This window comes from Oryctolagus cuniculus, chromosome X (assembly GCF_964237555.1).
Source record: "Oryctolagus cuniculus chromosome X, mOryCun1.1, whole genome shotgun sequence".
NCBI classification, from domain to species: Eukaryota; Metazoa; Chordata; class Mammalia; order Lagomorpha; family Leporidae; genus Oryctolagus; species Oryctolagus cuniculus.
In genome coordinates this window covers 84870418-84890230 of record NC_091453.1, presented here as the reverse complement: position 1 = coordinate 84890230, position 19813 = coordinate 84870418, and the positions used below count along the sequence as shown (strand labels likewise).

The window sequence follows — 19813 nt, the reverse complement described above, 5'->3', positions numbered from 1 at the left end:
GACTGGGAAGAAAGGGAAGACAATCACTGTAATCCTATCTAAGCTCCCTTGTCTTTCTGCCTTGCCAATTTCAAGGCCCAGCTCAAATTCTGCCCAGTCCAGGAAGGCTTCCCTGATCACCCAAGCAAATTTTAATCGGTCTCTCTATGTGTCTGTCTGTCTCTCTCGGTTACTTAGTACTTGAACTTGGCACTTATCTCAAAAATGCTTTCTATTTCTAATGACTTTCTATGCAGGGATATCATGCTTCTCCAAATTGATTGCAACTTTCCTGAGAATATGAACCTTATCTTACACACTATATTTTCCAAAAAGGCAAGTAACAAACATTAGATTCTGAATTCTGGATCAAGAAGATCTGTCTTCCTCCCTAAGCAAGGCCCTGTTTGAGATCCACCACGAATAGACATATACTCCACATAAGAATAGTGTGTTTGCTGATACAAATGCAGCTTCAAGATAAGTCCTTTAGTTTTCCCTCCTAATCAGATTATTACCCCTTCAGCCTCTCCTATATAGAAATTCAGCACTAGCCATACGGTGATGGTCTGATCTTTGAGTCCTCCCTCAACCTCCCCAAAGTGAGGTTACTTACTTAACATTCAATAATTTTAATGCCTTTACTATTGATCATTGCTGTATAAATACTTACATGTCTGAGTTCAAAAATGTTTTGTGCCAAAATAAACTTACATTTTAATCAAATTTTCTGTGAACTTTTTTGAAGTATCCTTCTAGCATTAGCCTTGCACCTCTTTGTTGCTCATTTTTGTTATGTCTCGTTTCTTTAAAAAAAAGATTTATTTTATTTATTTGAAAGAATCACAGAGAGAGGTAGAGCCAGAGAGAGAGAGAGAGAGAAGTCTTCCATCTGCTAGTTCCTTCCCCAAATGACTGCAATGGCCAGAGCTGAGAAGATCCGAAGGCAGGAGCCAGGAGCTTCTTCTGGGTCTCCCACGTGGATGCAGGGACCCATATTGAACCATAGTCTATTGCTTTCCCAGGTCATAGAAGAGAGCTGGATTGGAAGTGGAGCAGCCGAGACTCGAACAGGCACCCATATGGGATGCCGGCGCTGCAGGCATTAACCCACTGTGCCACAGCGCAGGCCCGTCTTGTTTCTTAAACTACCTATTACTAGATGATTGGGCCCTGCATAGTTATTTCTTCCTCATTTGCCACAGGCATTGAATGCAGCCTTGTGTGCATAGTAAGCTCTCACAAAATGACATTTGATGAATGGAAGATATTCAGGACAAAAAAAATGCTAGGCAGAAAGAACAAGCAAATAGGAGCCACCTAACTGCCTAAACAAAGCACATGGAGAGCTATCCTGATACATTTATATCACAGTGCCATTTGCAGGAAAGTGATGCTCATTTGTAGCTTTTCCTGCTGAGGTAGATCAATCTGTCCATACTTACATGTCCAGGCAGTGTTGTCTGTCCTCAGTGCAAACAAATCCCTCTGCAACTGACACTAAGCAAACAAATTCCACCGATGTCTGTTAAAAATGGCCAATGAGACAAAACATGTACCTTTTCAATGGTGAATTTGCTGACATTTTGTTTCAAAATGGCCAAGAGAAGCACAACATGAATGAATAGGTATCTACTAAGGTCCTTTCGCATGCAAGGCCCTGTGCTAGATGATGTGCGAGTTTTGTTCACAATTTGTTGTGAAACAGAAAAACACAAAGCCGTGGGCAACATACGATAAAATAGTTAAATAAAGCTCACTTTGCTAAGTCAAAGAGGACTTTCTCCACCCTCCCTCACAGCAAAACTGACTAATGATGAATCAACCTTCAGAAACCTCTGGCACTGCCCATCTATTTTAGGCATTATCAGATTCTGAGTCATTTTACTTTTGCAATCACTTCTGTATATGTTCCCCATTTTATAAAAACTTAGAAATCTTACAGCTGGAAAAACCTAAGATGTTTTCCGTGGTTATGTACCTTATTTTTCTTTCCTTTGTGCTACAAATTCATTTGGCAGTCTGATGAAGGTTTTGGGCACCTTTTCAGAATAATGCTTTTAAATGCATAAACTAAGCAGTTATTTATATTATTTAAAGATTCTGGTAATGCTCTTTGATCTGGGTGCTACTTGTACAGTTACAGTCACCTTATAAAAGTTCATTGAGCTATATACTACTTTAAATGATTATTTGTTCACTTTTATTTATTTGAAAGGCAGACTGGCATCTGAGAGAGAGAGAGAGAAAGAGATAGAGAGAGAGAGAGAGAGATTCCATCTGCTGGCTCACTCCCAAAGTGAGGGAAAGCCAAATAAGACATGTGGGAATAAATACTTTGAAGCTAGAGTGTCAAAATAGAATATGTGGAAAGATGTGCAACCCATTATATAAATGGAAGAATGTGAAGTGTTTGGCTAAGTCAAAGGGACAGCATCCTTTAAGTAGTATCGGCATTCAAGGACTTGGGAGATAGTCTATCAATTTGGTCATGGTGGTGGAGGAGGTGTACCTGTAGATCATATGAAATAAAACCAGTGAATACTTCTGAATTCAGAATGGAAAGAGGAACTGAACTTGGATTTCTTATTAATAGAAAATCACTGAATTTTTAGCAAGGCAGTGAAAAAAATTGCTGTTTTTGTGAATTCATTCACTCAATTTAACAAACATTTGTTGTTTTTAAAGGAATTTCTTAATACATTAGATTCTTAGGGTCACAGCAAGTGCATGATAATTACTACAACACAATTATCATGCTAATGTGATATTAATATAAAGAGAACAGATTCAATGAAGTTCATAGATGCAATTCCAAGAATATAATGATACTTTCCTTGCTCTCTCCATAAACGACCACCGAGTTCAACGTACTATGCTAGATTCTGCCCTGGTTAATGGTTTCAAATAGTCTCTAAGTTTCTCTGTTTTGTTTCTTTAAAAAGTACTAATCTAATTTTTCAATTAGCAAATTATTTCTATATTGTAGGTTGGCATAAACTAGACTGCAATTTATTCAAAACCTCAATTCTTTAGATATTATAAATCAAGCAACAGGGACAAAAAGACAATAGGATGTGTTCCTATTTGGGTCACAAACATGCCTCAAAGTTTTTTGTTGGATTGTTTCCAAGTGTACTGTTTGTCCAAATGTTTTCCCCTCAGGCAATGTTCATCTCAACACACAAAACACTCAGGCTGGAAGGGAGATGAGGCACCCAGAGAAGGCAGCACATTTTAATAATCATTGAAGAATCCAATGATTCACCCCAGCATATTTCATTAATAACCATTTTGAAAGTTTGATAATGAAAAGGGTCCATAGAAAAGACAATCTAAGTTCATAAACCCAGGTAATGGAGTAGCTTCCAATATTCCCAGTCCACTCTGGTTATCCTACTTCTCTATCATGGAGATCACACTGAGTTGTAAGCTAGCAACTGTCAGTTTCACATTGAGAAATGTAGTGCTGATGGCTGATTTCAGGGAGTTTAATAAGTTCCTTTCAGAGCTTGAGAGCCATTCTATCTTTATCATCATGACTACCAGTCAAGGCATGCTTTGTGATTTCTATAAGACATACCAGCCAGGCTACAAGACTGCCAATAAAGCATTTCTTTGCTGAAGACCAATATTAAGCCTCCTTTATTATGAGGTGAAGGTTAGTAAAGAATAATAATTGCTAGGAAAATATGCCCAAGACAATCTTCTAAGAAATGGTTTCTTTGCTGTGCTTAATGCTAGATTAATATTTTGCTATTACCAACAGGAAATATATGTCTCTATACTCATAGTAGAATTTTGTTATCTCTTCTTCTTTCCTTCAGAGTCTTACAAAACAAGACTTCTTTACTAAAAACACTTTGATCACAAATCACATAGAGCTGGTACTATCTCATTGCCCATTTTAGTTTGGAATAAATTAATTTAATTATCAGAATTTTAGTAATCACACTGAGATTTTCATAGCCCACCAATTTTTGCCCTTAACTCAAGACTATAGCTATTTCTCAAATGATGAAAGAAATATGCCTTCTCTCGGGGTCCAGATATACAAAGCTGAACTGCTCTACCTCATCTCACCTGAACCTCAGAGTGAAAAGCCTTTTTTTTCTTCCAGGGCCAGCGCCGTGGCTCACTTAGTTAATACTCCACCTGGAGTGCCAGCATCCCATATGGGCACTGAGTTCTAGTCCCAGTTGCTCCTCTTCCAGCCCAGTTCTCTGCTGTGGCCCAGGAAGGCAGTGGAGGATGGCCCAAGTGCTTGGGCCCTGCACCCACATGGGAGACCAGGAGGAAGTGCCTGGCTCCTGGCTCCTGGCTTCGGATTGGTGCAGAGCTGGCCGTAGTGGCCATTTGGGGAGTGAACCAACGGCAAAGGAAGACCTTTCTCTCTGTCTCTCTCATTGTCTGTAACTCTACCTGTCAAATAAATAAATAAAAATCTTAAAAAAAAGAAAGTCTCTCTTCCAATTTCCAGCTTGAAAAAGGTCAAAAGGTAAAGCTTGGAATTATGGTTCTAGAAAATAGCCTCTGTGTATGTGTGTATGTATGTGCACGTTTAAATAAACACACAGACGTAAACAGTAGAGAGCTGTCATCTCTTTATATAATAATGAATTAAGGTTTTGTTTTGCACATAATGCTTTCCTGAGTGTGGCAGTTTTCTAATTTTTTCATGATAAATTTTTGAGTTTAAAAATTTAGAAAGTTGCATAATAATATTTTTCTTTATGTTTTCATATTTTTAGAACATACTTAGCAAGTCTAGTCCACAGTTATGATCATTTCTCTAGATTTGCTTCTAAGATTTTGTAGTTTATATTTCTTACATTTAAAATTTTACTTTACAACTCAAGAAGCTCCAGAAAATATGCAAATACATGGAGACTGAACAACATGCTCCTAAACAAACAGTGGATCATAAAAGAAATAAAAATGGAAATAAAAAATTCCTGGAAATGAATGAAGATGACAATACCATATCAAAACTTATGGGATACAGCAAAACCAGTGTTTTGAAGGAAATTTATACTAACTGTTGCCTATATCAAGAAACTGGAAAGGCATCAAATAAATGAGCTATCAATGCATTTCAAAGACCAAAAAAAAAAAAAACACAACAACAAAGCAAACCCAAATTAGTAGGAAGAAAAATATTTAAACTTAGAGAATAAACAAACAAAATTGAAAACAAAAAAATACAAAAGATCAGTGAAATGAAGACCTGAGTTTTTGAAAAATAAACAAAACTAATAACCATTGAGCCAACTATCCAAAAAAAGAGGAAGAAGACCCAAATCAATAAAATCAGAGATGAAAAAGGAGATGTAAACAGATACCACAGAAATATAAATAATAATCAGGAATTACTATAAAGAGTTATATACCAACAAATTGGAACATTTAGAAGAAATGGATAGATTCCTGGACACATACAATCTATCAAATTGAGGCATGAAAACCTAAACAATCCAATAACCACGATGGAGATTGAATCAGTAATAAAGACCCTCCCAACAAAGAAAAGTCAAGGAACGTATGCTTTCACTGCTAAATTCTACCAGACTTTTAAAGAATAATTAATTCCAATTCTTCTCAAACTATTCAAAACAATTGAAAGGAAGAGAATTCTCCCAAACTCCTATGAGGCCAGCGTCACCTTAATTTCTAAAGCAGAAAAAGATACAGCAAAGAAACAGAGCCATAGACCAACATCCATGATAAACATCCTCAACAAAATACTAGCTAATCTTATCCAACAACACATCAGAAAGATGATTCACCCAGACCAAGTGGGATTTATCCCTGATATGCAGGGATAGTTCAACATATGCAGATCAATAAATGTGATACATCACATCAACAAATTCAAGAATAAAAAATCATATGATTTTAGTAGATGCAGAGAAATTATTTGATAAAATACAACATCCTATCATGATAACAACCTTAAGCAATGGGTAAAGAAGGAACATTTCTTAACACAATCAAGGCAATTTATGACAAATCTACAGCCAGCATCATATTGAATGGGCAAAAGTTGGAAGCATTTCCTCTAAGATCTGGAACCAGACAAGGATGCCCACTTTCACCATTGCTGTTCAGTGTAGTACCAAAAGTTTTAGTGAGAGCCATTGGAAAGAAAAAGAAATGAAAGGTATACAAATTGGAAAGAAGGAAGTCAAATCATCCCTCTTTGCCAATGACATGATTCTGTATACAGGGAAACCAAATGACTCCTCTAAGAGATATTTGGAACTCATAAAAGAGAGTTTATAAGGTGGCAGGATATAAAATTAACATACAAAAGTAAATAACCTTTGTATACAGAGACACTGTCATGGCAGGGAAAGAACTTGTAAGATCAGTTCCGATCACAGTAGCAACAAAATAAATTAAGTAACTTGGAATAAATTTAACCAAGAATGTGAAAGATCTCTAGGATGGAAATTAAAGAAAGAAATAGAAGACAGAAGAAATGGAAAAATCTTCCATGTTCGTGGATTGGAAGAATTAATATCATCAAAATGTGCATACTACCAAAAAATTTATAGATTTAATGCAATCCCAGTCAAAATACCAAAACATTCTTTTCAGATCTAGAAAACATGATGTTAAATTCACATGGAAACACAAGCGATCCCACATAGCTAAGACAATTTTAAAGAACAGGAAAAAAGCTAGAGATATCACAATACCACATTCCAAAACACCTTACAGGGTAATTAATTATAATCAAAACAGCCTGGGACTAGAACAGAAATAGATAATATAGACCAATGGAATAGAATAGAATCCCCAGAAATCAATCCATACATCTACAACCAACCTGTTTTTGACAAAAATGGTAAAATCAATCCATGGAGAAAGAACAGTCTCTTCAAAATCTGGTGCTGGGAAAATTGGATCTCCATATGCAGAAATATGAAACAAGACCCCTACCTTACACTTTATACAAAAACCAACTGAAATGGATCATGGATCTAACTCTACCACCTGATACCATCAAATTACTAGAGGAGAACATTGGGGAAACTCTACACAACATTGGCATAGGCAAAGATTTCTTGGAAAAGACCCTAGAAGCAAGACAATCAAAGCAAAAGAGACAAATTTGATTACATAAAGGTAAGAAGCTTCTGCACTGCTAAGGAAACATTTAACAAAGTGAAAAGGCACCAACAAAATGGGAGAAAATATTTGCAAACTATGCAACTAATACAGGATCAATATCCAGAATCTATAAAGAGCTCAAGAAACTCAACAAGAAAAAAGCAATCTAGTCAAGAAGTGACCAAGGGCCTGAAACAGGCATTTTCAAAAGAGGACATTCAAATGGCCAACAGACACATGATAAAATGCTCAGGATCCGTAGCCATCAGGGAAATGCAAATCACAACCACAATGAGGCTTCACCTCACTCAGGTGAGAATAGCTTTCATACAGAAATCAAAAAACAATAAATTCTAGAGAAAAAGGTTCCCCACTGTTGATGTGAATGCAAGCTAGTACAGCCATTGTGGAAGACAGAATGGAGATTCCTCAGAAAACTGAAAATAGATCTGCCATATGACCTAGCCATCCCACTCCTGGGATGTATCGTGTTCAAAACTGCATTATCACAACACTGTATATAAGCAGTGTGAGTGTATGTAACATGTTTAAATTTTCTCAATAAATGAAGTGATGCCCTTTTATGCACATATGCATTTGTAATAAGTAAGATTTCTCGAGATCTTGGCTCTTTGGGTCACTGCATATGCACATTTGGTAACCCACTGCAGTTTTTGATCAATGTCATCAAAAAACTTAGGCTATCCATCATGGTACAAATCTGGATGCACAAGTGCAAACTATATTGATACAGATTTATTCATTTCACTTTTTGACGTAATTTGTGAATACAGTTTGCCTGCTCATAACTCTAACACATTACTATATGTAAGTACATACACTTGCAAAAATATGTATGTATTATTGCCTGCTATTATGTAAAGTAGCCTGTGAAATGTTATGTAATATATTTATGTATCTCAAATAATTCTCCTTTTAAAATGTAAATAAAATGTCTTTAAAGTTTTTATAAAGTTATTTTTTGCAGAATTACATTTTGGAATTTTGTTCTTTTGGAATTTTAGACTTCAGCATTTGGGATTGTGTGTTTTGGGAATGTATCCCAATCTCAGACCAATTACACTTTATTCTATGGTTTGAATGTTTCTGTCTCCTCCAAAATTCATGTGCTAGAAACCTAACCTCCAATACAACATTGTAGGAGGAAGGTGTTTATGCCATGAGGGCTCTGCCCTCATCACTGGATTAATGCTGCTATACATTATATAGCTTGCAGGAATAGTTCTCTTCATCTGAGGATATGGTATTTCTCCTCTCTGGAGGACACAGCATTCAAGGCTGCATCTTAGAAGCAGATAGACCAACCTCAAATCTGCTGGCCCCTGCATCTTAGACTTCTCAGCCTGCAGAATGGGGAGAAATCAATTCCTGTTCCCTGTAAACTGCCAAGTCTATGGTATTCTATTCTAGCAGCACAGAATTGCCTAAGACACCTTACTTTAATAAATAAAAATAGTGTCTTGGTAATAACTACTTCATTGCTTTTAAAATGTATAACCCTTATTAAAACACGAATACATTCTCATCAAAAAACTAAAACATTAATTATTCTTATACGTTCAACTTCCAGGAACTTATTTCCTGTATTGATAAATCCTAAACTTGATATAAATTTTGTAGCTTAGTTACTAGAGTGGATGGAGGGGAGGCAAAGGCCATAACCCCTGATACACTTCATGCATTTTGCAGGTTTCAGAAGAAGCAGTGGCCAACATCCCAGCACAAGTTTTCTTTTGTAGAAATGTCATCACATAGAAATAGCAATTATCAATTCACCTCATGTGTCATATGTGATCAGTGAAACAGTAAAACTGATAGTTCTAAAACATACATAATGACAGAAGTCTACTGGAGAACAATGGCTTCAAATTGTTCATCTGACCATATCCAAACTCAGTAGCATAATATTTTATAATAAATATAATTTGGCCTTGTTCCTATAGAGATACTTCATATGGCTTGTACATCTTAGTCAATATGCATTTTTCCTCCCCCTCTATTCTTTCCTAATAATATATAATGATTTAATGATGCTGAAATGAATGAAACAGAAGTGAATGCCAGCCATATATCATTACCAAAATTTAAAACATTTATCTCATCTTTTCCTTTTCCTCAAAAGTACAGTTTGAACCATATATACATCCTGGATATTTTGATTTTTTTAAACTATATTTCAATCACAGCTGGCGCCGCGGCTCAGTAGGCTAATCCTCCGCCTTGCGGCGCTGGCACACCGGGTTCTAGTCCCGGTTGGGACACCGGATTCTGTCCCGGTTGCCCCTCTTCCAGGCCAGCTCTCTGCTGTGGCCCGGGAGTGCAGTGGAGGATGGCCCAGGTGCTTGGGCCCTGCACCCCATGGGAGACCAGGATAAGTACCTGGCTCCTGGCATCGGATCAGCGCGGTGCGTGGGTTGCAGCGCGCCAGCTGCGGCGGCCATTGGAGGGTGAACTAATGGCAAAGGAAGACCTTTCTCTTTGACTCTATCACTGTCCACTCTGCCTGTCAAATAAATAAATAAATAAAAAAAGTTAAAAAAAAGATGTTTATAAAAAAACTATATTTCAATCAGTCTTTTAGAGCAATGGTTGCCAAACTCTCTCTCTCTCTCTCTCTCTCTCTCTCTCTCTCTCTCTTTCTCTCTTTCTCTCTTTCTCTCTTTCTCTCTCTTCCTCATCCACCTCCCTGAACAATACATACAATGGCAACATACACACACACACACACACACACACACACGGTAGGAGTGAAGTTGTTCTAATTACACCATTCAGTGGTGGGGAATGTCTGGCTCTTGGGCCATGTAAGGCCTACAGAATCATTTGATGTGGCCCTGCCAAGGCAACACAGGCATAGACAGGATTCGAAATTCAACAAATCTATAGCAGGCTAATTTTTAAGTTGAAAATTTTGTGTGGCCCATAAATGATGTAAATAGTTAAATGACCTTTGGCAGAAAAAAAAATCCCCATTCTCATAAATGAAGAGAATGCTCAGCCTCTTCTTTATCTCCTGTAGCTCCTCAGAACCCTGGCACTTTGAGGAACATTTTGAATTCATATTATTTTTAACTAGGTTACAAAGTGCTTGAGATCAAGGCCATTCTGTATTTAGCTTTGGCACTGAGGAAATGTTTGTTAAATATTGGTGTTGTGCCCACGCTGTATTTTAGATCTGTTAATTTTACTCTACATGTTCTTCTTGAGTAAACTCATCCATTTCCATGGTTTCAATTTCTATCAGTATGTTCATCATTCCTATATCTAAATCTAACCCAAACCTCTACCAAGAAGTAGTATTTTTAACTGCTTTGTGTTTAGTTCCCCTTTTATGGACCAAAGGATGCCAAAATTAACACATTCAAAACTGATGACAGGTCTAACCCTCCCTAAGTCTCCTTTCTTCTTGTGTTGTCTGTATCAGTCATTGACATCACTAAGATGGAAATCTAGGGTGGGAGTTTTTTTCTCTATGTATACTAAATCATGAAATCCTGCCAACTCTATCTCCTAAGTGTTTTCTGGATCTGCTCTTTCTAATCTACTTCTATCATCCTTCCCCTGCTCCCACCGTTATCCTAATCTCTTACTGAACTGCTTAGGAAACTTGTCAGTCACTTCTCTAGCCTTCCAGTTTCCTTTCTTACACGACAATCTCTAGCAGATTTCGATCATTTACGTGATCAACTTCAGTCTTTCTATGTTATATAATGTCTTCCTGGATCTGATGGCTGCCTATTCTGGTCTTGTTTTTCACTAATTTCTACCTGGCACTTCTCACTTCCCTAACATTGACATACTTTGAGTTTTACACGCACACCCTGCTGGTTCTTGCCCTGCTTTTATGCTCAATATAGCAACCTTAGACTGAAATAGTCTTTTTCTTTCCATCTTTACCCTTTTCCCTGGATAACTCTTAACTATCCTTTAGGATGTCCCACTGAGGCTGCTTTATATGCTTCCCTGCTTTTAGATGGTTACTAAAATCAAGTTTATAAACAGAAACTGTCAAGTCTAAAATCAAATGGTGGGGTTGGGCATTTGACCTAGTGGTTGGGACACCAGCATCTCCTATGAACCCAGGGTACCTGGGTTCAATGCCAAGATCTATTCCTAATTCCAACTTCTTACTAATTCATACCCCCAGGGCCATCATTAATACCTCAAGTAGTGGGAGTTCCTGCCACCCACAAAATGACTCAGGTTGAGTTTCCAGCTCCTGGCTTCATATTGGCCCAGCTGTGGCTGTTACAGGCATTTGAGGAGTGAACCAGCATGAAAGTTTTGCCTGTGTGTTTTCAAATAAATTATTAATTAAAAAATTTTTAAAAAGCTCTCCCTTGAGAGATTAAAGCCAAATGACAAACTCTCGAGAGAGGCTCAAACTCTTTGAGTTTGAGAAGCATGGCTAATGATCTCTTAGTGAACACTGAGCAATACTAATTTGCTTTCCTTCTTCAGAGAATTTTAAGGCCTTCAAAATATGGAAGTTCCAACAGAGGGACTAAGGAATTCCTTAGCGTCAAAAGGTTGGGGCCTTCAAGTCAGGAGATAATTTTAAAAATTTACAATAATGTTGGAAAAACTAAAATTTCATTTTAAATGGAAAAGTGATTATAAGTTAAAGTACACTTCTTTAAAATCCAGAGAAGTGACTATGAATATAAGTCAAGAAATAGTTATTGAACATTTGCTGCCCCAGACACCACAAGGAATACCCAAGTAAATAAAACACAGCTCCTGCTTTCAAAGAGCTCATAACATGCCAGGCAAGGCCTTTGCAGAAGCCTAAACAGACTAGAACACCATTGGTTTCCAAATCGCATGCCACAGAATGTAGATATAGGATCTGACAGAAAGGCACGTGAGATTAGGATTTTATTCTATTTTAAAATAAACTCATATATTTAAAAGTATCTTTTTTATTATTATTATTTGGCAGGCAGAGAGACAGACACAGACAGAGAGGGCTTCCCATCTGTTGGTTCACACCCAAAATGCTTGCAATGGCCAACACTGGGACAAATCGAAGCCAGGTCTCCTGTGTTGGTGCAACTCCTTAAGTCATCACCGCTGGCTTCTAAGGGCGCACATTAACAAGGAAGCTGCATTTGGAAGCAGAGCCGAGACTCAAACCCAGTTATTCCAACATGGAATGCAGGCACCTTAACCTCTAGGCCAAACACTCACCCATTCAAACACTGTAAGACACATTTGAAAGAGCATTTTTCACCAAACAATGAAGATGCAAAGACATAAGGAGTCAATTCACCAATTCTGTTGCTATATGATTTATGCCATTCGGACAGATGTTGCTGCTGATAGTAGTGGTGATGATCCAGATAGTACTAGTTTTAGTATTTACTGATTACATATGTGCAAAGAATTCAGAAATTCTGTCAACTGCTTCAAAAACATTACAAACAGTATCTTAGTCCTCAGAAGCCTCTGAGATAGGTACTATTACAGTCTTTATTTTAAAAATGGGGAAACGAGGGTTAAAGGAAATTAAGCAGTTTATGCAAGACGACACAATTTTTCCCATTAGTATTCAGTTAAGGTTGTGGATCAGTTATTAAAACAAAGAAACACTGTAGCCACTTGTACTTATTATGTTTATGTGAATTTTATTATTTAGAATATTATATAGAAAATGCAGAAAAAACTGAATTATAGACATTGTTAAAAGACTATATCATATTAGTGCCTAATTTCATTTTTTCACTGAAAACCATATATAAACATCATATATATGTATCTATGAAAAATTCTATACTAATGAAATATTACTTATATATGATTTATCTATTGTGGCTCTGTGTATGATTTAGCTTGGAAGCAAAAGGGATAGGTTCCCATTCAAAAGTTTTGAAAGGCATTGATGGAATCAATTTAAGGATTGGACTCTTGGAATTAAAAAGAGGTGCAGAGATGGAGTAAGACAGTAGATGAGTAAGATATTGTGGCATTCGTCTCCCCACAAAGACAGCAATTTTTCTTATTGATTTCAGATAAACAGAGCCAGAGCCAGAGAGGGCACCCATATGGTGGCTCACTCTTAATATGTTTGAAAGAGGCAAGGTTGAATTAAGACTTGAGCCAGGACTTGGAATTGCAACCCAGCTCTCCCACTTAGGTGGCAGGAACCCAATTACTTAAGCCATCATTTCTGCCTTCCAGGTTCTGCATTGGCAGCAAGTTGGAGTCAGAAGCTGCAGTCAGGAATCAAACCCAAGTACTCTGATACAGAATGCGGATTTCTTAACGGCTAGGGTAAATACCTGATCCCAGAAACGTTCATTTGAACAACTATTCACACATCACATCACGTTCACAAAAGCTACAAAGGCCAGGTGAGAGACCACAGGGTGTCTGGTTTTAATAGAATAATAAAAGACTCATTGAAGAAAGCAGGAAGGGAAGAGGTGCCCATGTCACCCAGCTTCAAATAGTGTGGCATGGAGAAAGATGCCTTGACTCCAGTTTGGAAGATAGAGAGGAATTGAGGCCAGAAGTTCAGAACCTTAAGTGTAAAGTCTTGACTTAATTCTAGACCTGAAAAATCCCAATTGCCCTTTCCATGTAAGCTAAAATTCCCTTATGTTTTTCTTTCAATGGGGATGAAAAGTTAGCATGTCATCACTAGGATGCATCTTTCTAAAACCACAGAAATATTCAAAATATAAAATTCAGAATTTCTCTGATAGGGAATAATACATGCTTATCATATGAGAGGGAAAATTTTTTTTGTACCTTTCCTACATGGATTTCACTAACAAGAAAACATTCTATTCCAGTACCACTATCTCTGTATTTATAAATCAAGTCTTCAGTTCTCCAAATTTCTCACAATTTGATGGATAGAGGAGAATCAACATAACAACTAGATCAGAGATGCTATATTAACAGGTAGGACTTGCAAAATGGCGAGGCAGGATCTTGAGCGTATTGTGGAGTGGTGGAGGAGGGCCCACACCTGCAGGCGGAAGCTTTGGAACCTCCTTAACCAAATGGCTGGGGAACTCACTCCACTTACTCTTTCAATATCTCCAGCAGAGAGTGGAGCCAGACTCCAGCCACTGTGGAGTAGGGAAGGAAAGGGAATTCAGGATTTTTCCCTGAAACTCAGAGCTGGCCTTTGAGATACAGAACCTGATAAAGCCCAAAGACTGCTACTCCCAGTCTAATGCTTGCAAACATAGCCTCTTAACTTTCCCAGGCACCAGAAAGAGTCCTATCCCCTAGTGTGATGGACTTGTTTCAGTGTATACCACCACGAGTTTCATGTGAATATGACATGCACCCTTGAATCTCACAGGGCCTAGTGGCTGTGAGACCTAGGTGTGATCCAGCTTAGTGCCAGCCTGGGCGGCCATGAGCCTGCCTTCATCATTCCCGCACACCCACCCCCCCACCATAACCTTGGTAAGACAGCAAGGTCCTTGTCTTGGGAATCAGTACCACAATGGTAAAACCCAACAATGGACAGATCCTAATGTTTGCTGTCCCAAGGCCACTGCCTGGAGACAAAGACTCTGGACTTCCTCTAGTGCCAAGTATAATCCTGCGACCCCAATTAAACAGATTTATATGCCAGTAAACATCACCTGAGGCTTGTTCTGTAGGACCACCACATCAGCACATAGACCACAGTAGCGTGGGCTTTGGCCCCACCACTGTACCATACTCGTCTCAATAGGCTGCAAGTTCCAAGTATGATCTAGCACTGCAGTGTGAGTGGGCACAGGTCTAGGCATCCAGGCCCATCCTAGCCCCAGGAAGATACGTGTAGGGATGGACAACTCCTTTTTAGACAACCACTCAGTTCATTCTAAATAACACACCAAATGTGGATTTGGGACAAATTTGGGCTTGGGGCATCCTCTAGGGAAGACACTGGGACAGCAAACCAATAGTGGACTCAAGGCAAACCTCAACTCAGGTGCCATCCAGTGCACAAATAGCAGAAGTGTCCATAGGCTTGGAGAAAATAAGTAGATTGCTTGGAATTTCTGGAAGGACAGTCACAATGGAAGCCAGGTTATGAAGATTGGGAAAACAAATAACTAAGCCCTCAATGCACAGATTATGTCATACAACAACAAGCATTAAGAACTTTCAGGGATTGAAACAGGCATTGTGGCATGGTGGTTAACCTGCTGCTTAGGACATTTGCATTCCCACACCAGAGTGCCTAATTTGAGTCCCAGTTACCGTGCTTCTGACACAGCTCCTGCTATTGCACATTCTGGGGGCAGATTGTGGCCAAAGTACTTTGGACCATGCCACCTACATGGGATGCCCTGATATAGTGCTGGGCTCTTGACTTTGAGCTGGTTTAGCCCTGGCTATTGCAGACACTTGGGGTGTGAGGCAGCAGATGAAAGATCTATCTGTCTGTATGTCTTGTCTACTTTTCAAATAAAATAAGTAAATAAAACTTTTTAAAAAGAGCATATATATATTATAAAACTTTCAGGGAACCATGATCTCAATTAATGAAGAAAATAAAGTATCATAAATCAATTACCTAGGAACTGATATTTTACGATGATTAAATGAAAAATTAAAAATAACTGTTTTGGGGCCCATATTGTCCCATAGTGGGAGGAGCTGCTGCTTGCAGTGCCGGCATCCCATATGGACGCTGGTTCGAGGCCAGCTGCTCTACTTCCAACCAGCTCCCTGCTACAGCCTGGGAAGGAAGTGGAAGATGGCCCAAGTCCTTGGGCCCCTGCACCCACGTGGGAGATCCAGATGAAGCTCCCGGCTCCTGGTTTTGGATTGGCCCAGTTCCAGCCACTGCGGCCATTTAGGGGGTGAACCAGTGGGTGGAAGACACCTCTCTCTCTCTCTCTGCTTCTGCCTCTCTGCAATTCTGCCTTTCAAATAAGCAAATAAATATTTAAAAAATAACTTTTAAGGAATTTTAACAAAATTCAGGAGACTACAGGAAAACAATTTAATACTCAGACATGACAGAGGTAGAAGTAATTGTAAAAAATAAACAGAAATACATCAACTGAAAAGTACATGAAGAAAAACAAAAGAGCAGTAGCAATTATCAGTAGCCAGATTATCAAATGGGTCAAAGAGAAGAATGAATCAATAAGCTTGAAACGGCTATTTGAAAATGCACAATCAGTGAAGAAAAAAGAAAAAGAACCAAGAGAAATGAAGAAACATTATGGGGTATTTTGGGACAGTATGAAAAGAGTAAATATCTGAGTTTTGGGGGTTCAAGAGAGAATTGAGAATGCCAAATGTGTCAAAAATCTTTTCAAAGAGATAACAGAAAACTTTCCACAACAGGAGAAAGCTACAACTATCCAGGAACAGGAAGGTTAGAGGTCACCAGTCAAATTCAACTCAACCAAGTCTGTGCAAGACATAATCAAACTCTTCAAGATTAAAGATTAAAAGAAGATTCACACAAATTCAAGAGAAAAGAAAGAAATAATATGAATTTTTACTAATTTGCCTGATTGTAGACTTCTCAGCAGGTATTGTAAAAAGTAGGACAGAGTGGAATGAGACTTTCACAGCACTGAAGGAAAAAAAATTGCTAGCTAAGAGTATTTTACCCAGTCAAGCTAACCTTTAGATATGGGGGAAAGATAAAGACTTCCCCAGGCCATGTTGAGGAACAGACTGATCTTACAACAAATGCCAAAGGGAAAACTTCAAACTGAAAGAGAAATTAATGGGAAAACAATAAAATACCAGAATGTAGAAAACTTACTGGTAAGAATAACTATATGGACATATTCATAATAGTCTGATCACAAAGCCTAAACTACTCATATATTTAGTGTGAAGATTAAAATCCAAAGCAATTTTAAATAACTATACTAATACACTAATAGAGAATGCAGAAAATATGTATAGTGGGACATTAAAAATTTAAGATGTGGAAAGGAATGCAATCATACAATTCTTTATTAGTATTTCTCATATCTTTTTTGTTTGTTCATTTCCATCTCTGTAAAATCAACATCAAGTAGCTTTCATTTCAAAATAGCTTGTTAAAACCAAAAATGTTTTGTGTAAGCCTCAGGAAAATAAAAGCAAAAAGCTATAAAAGACTTGCCAAAAGTACTAATTAGGAAAGAAATCAAAACACACCAAGAAAAAAGAGAGAGAGAGAGAGAGAGAGGGAGGGAAACTATAATAATAGAAAAAAGTATCAAAATGACAAAAGATAAGACCTTACCTGCCAATTATTACATTAAATTTAAATGGATCAAATTACCAAATTAAAAGACAAAGTGACTAAATGGATTAAAAAAAAAAAAACACCAAGTAAATGCAGGTGTTTGGTGCAGCAGTTAAGATGCCACTTGGGATGCCTGAATCCCATATCAGAATGACTGGGGTTGTGTCTCAGGTCTGCTTCTGATTCCAGGTTCCTGTTACTAGGAGGCAATAGTTGATGTTACCCATGTGGGAGAGATCCAGAATGAGTTTTGAGCTCCTGGAACCAGTGGGTGGAAGATTCTCATTCATTTCATTCTCTCTCTCTCTCTCTCTCTACATCTCCCTTCCTCCCTCCCTTCCTCCCTCCCTGTGTGTCTCCCCAACTTTTAAATTAATTAATTAATTATTTTTAAAAAGCACCTAGCCATATGTTGTTTGTAAGAGAGTTACTTCACATCTAAGGACACATTAGTCTGAAACTGAAATGGTGGCATAAGATAGTCTATGCAAATAGAATCCAAAAGAAAGCAAGAGTAGCCATCTTTATATAAGATAAAATATGTTTTATGTCAGAGGCCATAAAGAGACAAGGAAAATCATTACATAGTAATAAAGAGTTCAATCCAGCAAGAGGAAATAAAAATTGTAAATATATAGGCACCCAATATCAGAGTACCCACATATATAAAGCAAACAGTAATAGACCTAAAGGTAGCGAATGACTCCAATACAATAATAGGGGACTTCAAAACTTCACTTTCAGAAATGGACAGGCTGGCGCCGCGGCTCAATAGGCTAATCCTCCACCTAGCGGCGCTGGCACGCCAGGTTCTAGTCCTGGTCGGGGCACTGGATTCTTTCCCGGTTGCCCCTCTTCCAGGCCAGCTCTCTGCTGTGGCCCGGGAAGGCAGTGGAGGATGACCCAAGTGCTTGGGCCCTGCACCCCATGGGAGACCAGGAGAAGCACCTGGCTCCTGCCTTTGGATCAGCGCGGTGCGCCGGCTACAGCGTGCCAGCAGTGGCAGCCATTGGAGGGTGAACCAATGGCAAAAAGGAAGACCTTTCTCTCTGTCTCTCTCACTATCCACTCTGCCTTTCAAAAAAAAAAAAAAGGACAGATCATCCAAACAGAAAATCAATAAAGAAACAGCAGAGTTAATTTTCACCGTAGATAAAGTAGAACTAACAGATATCTACAGAACATTCCATGCATCAACTTGTAGACTATATATTCTTCTCAAAAGCACATGGAACACTCTCCAGGATAGACCATATGTAGGTCACAAAACAAATATTAACAAATAGAAGAATCAATATCATTACAATGTCTGTACTACCTAAAGCTCTACAGATTCACGCAGATCCTACCAATGTGCCAATGGCATTTTCACAGAAGTATTAAGAAAACGCTACTAAAATTTGTATGAAACTACAAAAGACTCTAAATAACCAACACAATTTTGAGCAGAAAGAATAAAGCAGGAAGTATTACACTGCCCGATTTTAAAATATATTACAAAGTTACATTAGTTAAAACAGCATGGTATTGGCATTAAAAACATAGACCAATAGAACATAATATACATCCTAGATGTACACCTAGGCATTTCAGCCAACTTTCCTTGACAAAGGTGCTAAGAACTGACATTAGGAAAAGCAGTCTTTTCAATGAAGGGTGATAGGAAAATTGGATAGCCACATGGAGAAGAAAGAAACTGCCTCCCCCCTTACCATCTCTCACCATATACAAGAAAAATCCTCAAAATGGATTAACAACCTAAACATAAGACCTGAAACACAGAAACTACCAGAATAAAATAGAGGAATTTAAGGACACTGCAATGTTTTGAGGATGAGACCTCAAAAGCACAGGAAGCAAATAAAAAGTAGATAAATGGAATTTCATCAAACTAAAAAGTATCTGTAAAACAAAGGAAACAGTGAACAATGAGAGACAATATTTAAGAGTTATACAACTGATAAAAAGCTAATAATGAGAGTATATAAAGAGGTCAAATAACTCAATAGCAAAAGAAAAGCACAAGAAATAATCCTATTAAACTGGCAGATCTAAGAAGACATTTCTAAAGGAAGGCATACAAGGACAAAACAGGTACATGAAAAAATATTCAACATCACTAATCATCATGGAAATGCAAATCAAAATCCCAATGAGATATCACCTCACTCATTAGATTGGCTATTATCAAAAAGAAAAAGATAAGCTCTACCGAGGACTGTTGGTGGAAATGCCAATTAGTACAGCTATTGTGTATGGAGGTTCCTCAAAGGACTAAAAATAGAACCATCTTATGATTCAGTAACCCATCTACTGGGAATTTATCCAAAGGATATGAAATTACTCTGTTGCAGAGACATCTGCGCTCTCATGGTTATTGCAGCTCTATTCACTGTAGCCAAGAAACGGAAACCATCTAAGTGTCCTCCCACTGACTAATGGATGCGCAAAACGTGGTGCATATGGAACACCAGTAAGTCC

The 19813-nt window shown here is 38.0% G+C and overlaps 1 protein-coding gene across 2 annotated transcripts in view; it reads right to left on the bottom strand.

Moving 5' to 3' along the window:
- The window catches only part of COL4A6 (collagen type IV alpha 6 chain), a 312961-nt gene that overhangs the window by 259262 nt on the left and 33886 nt on the right, over positions 1-19813 (bottom strand). The window lies entirely within an intron of this gene.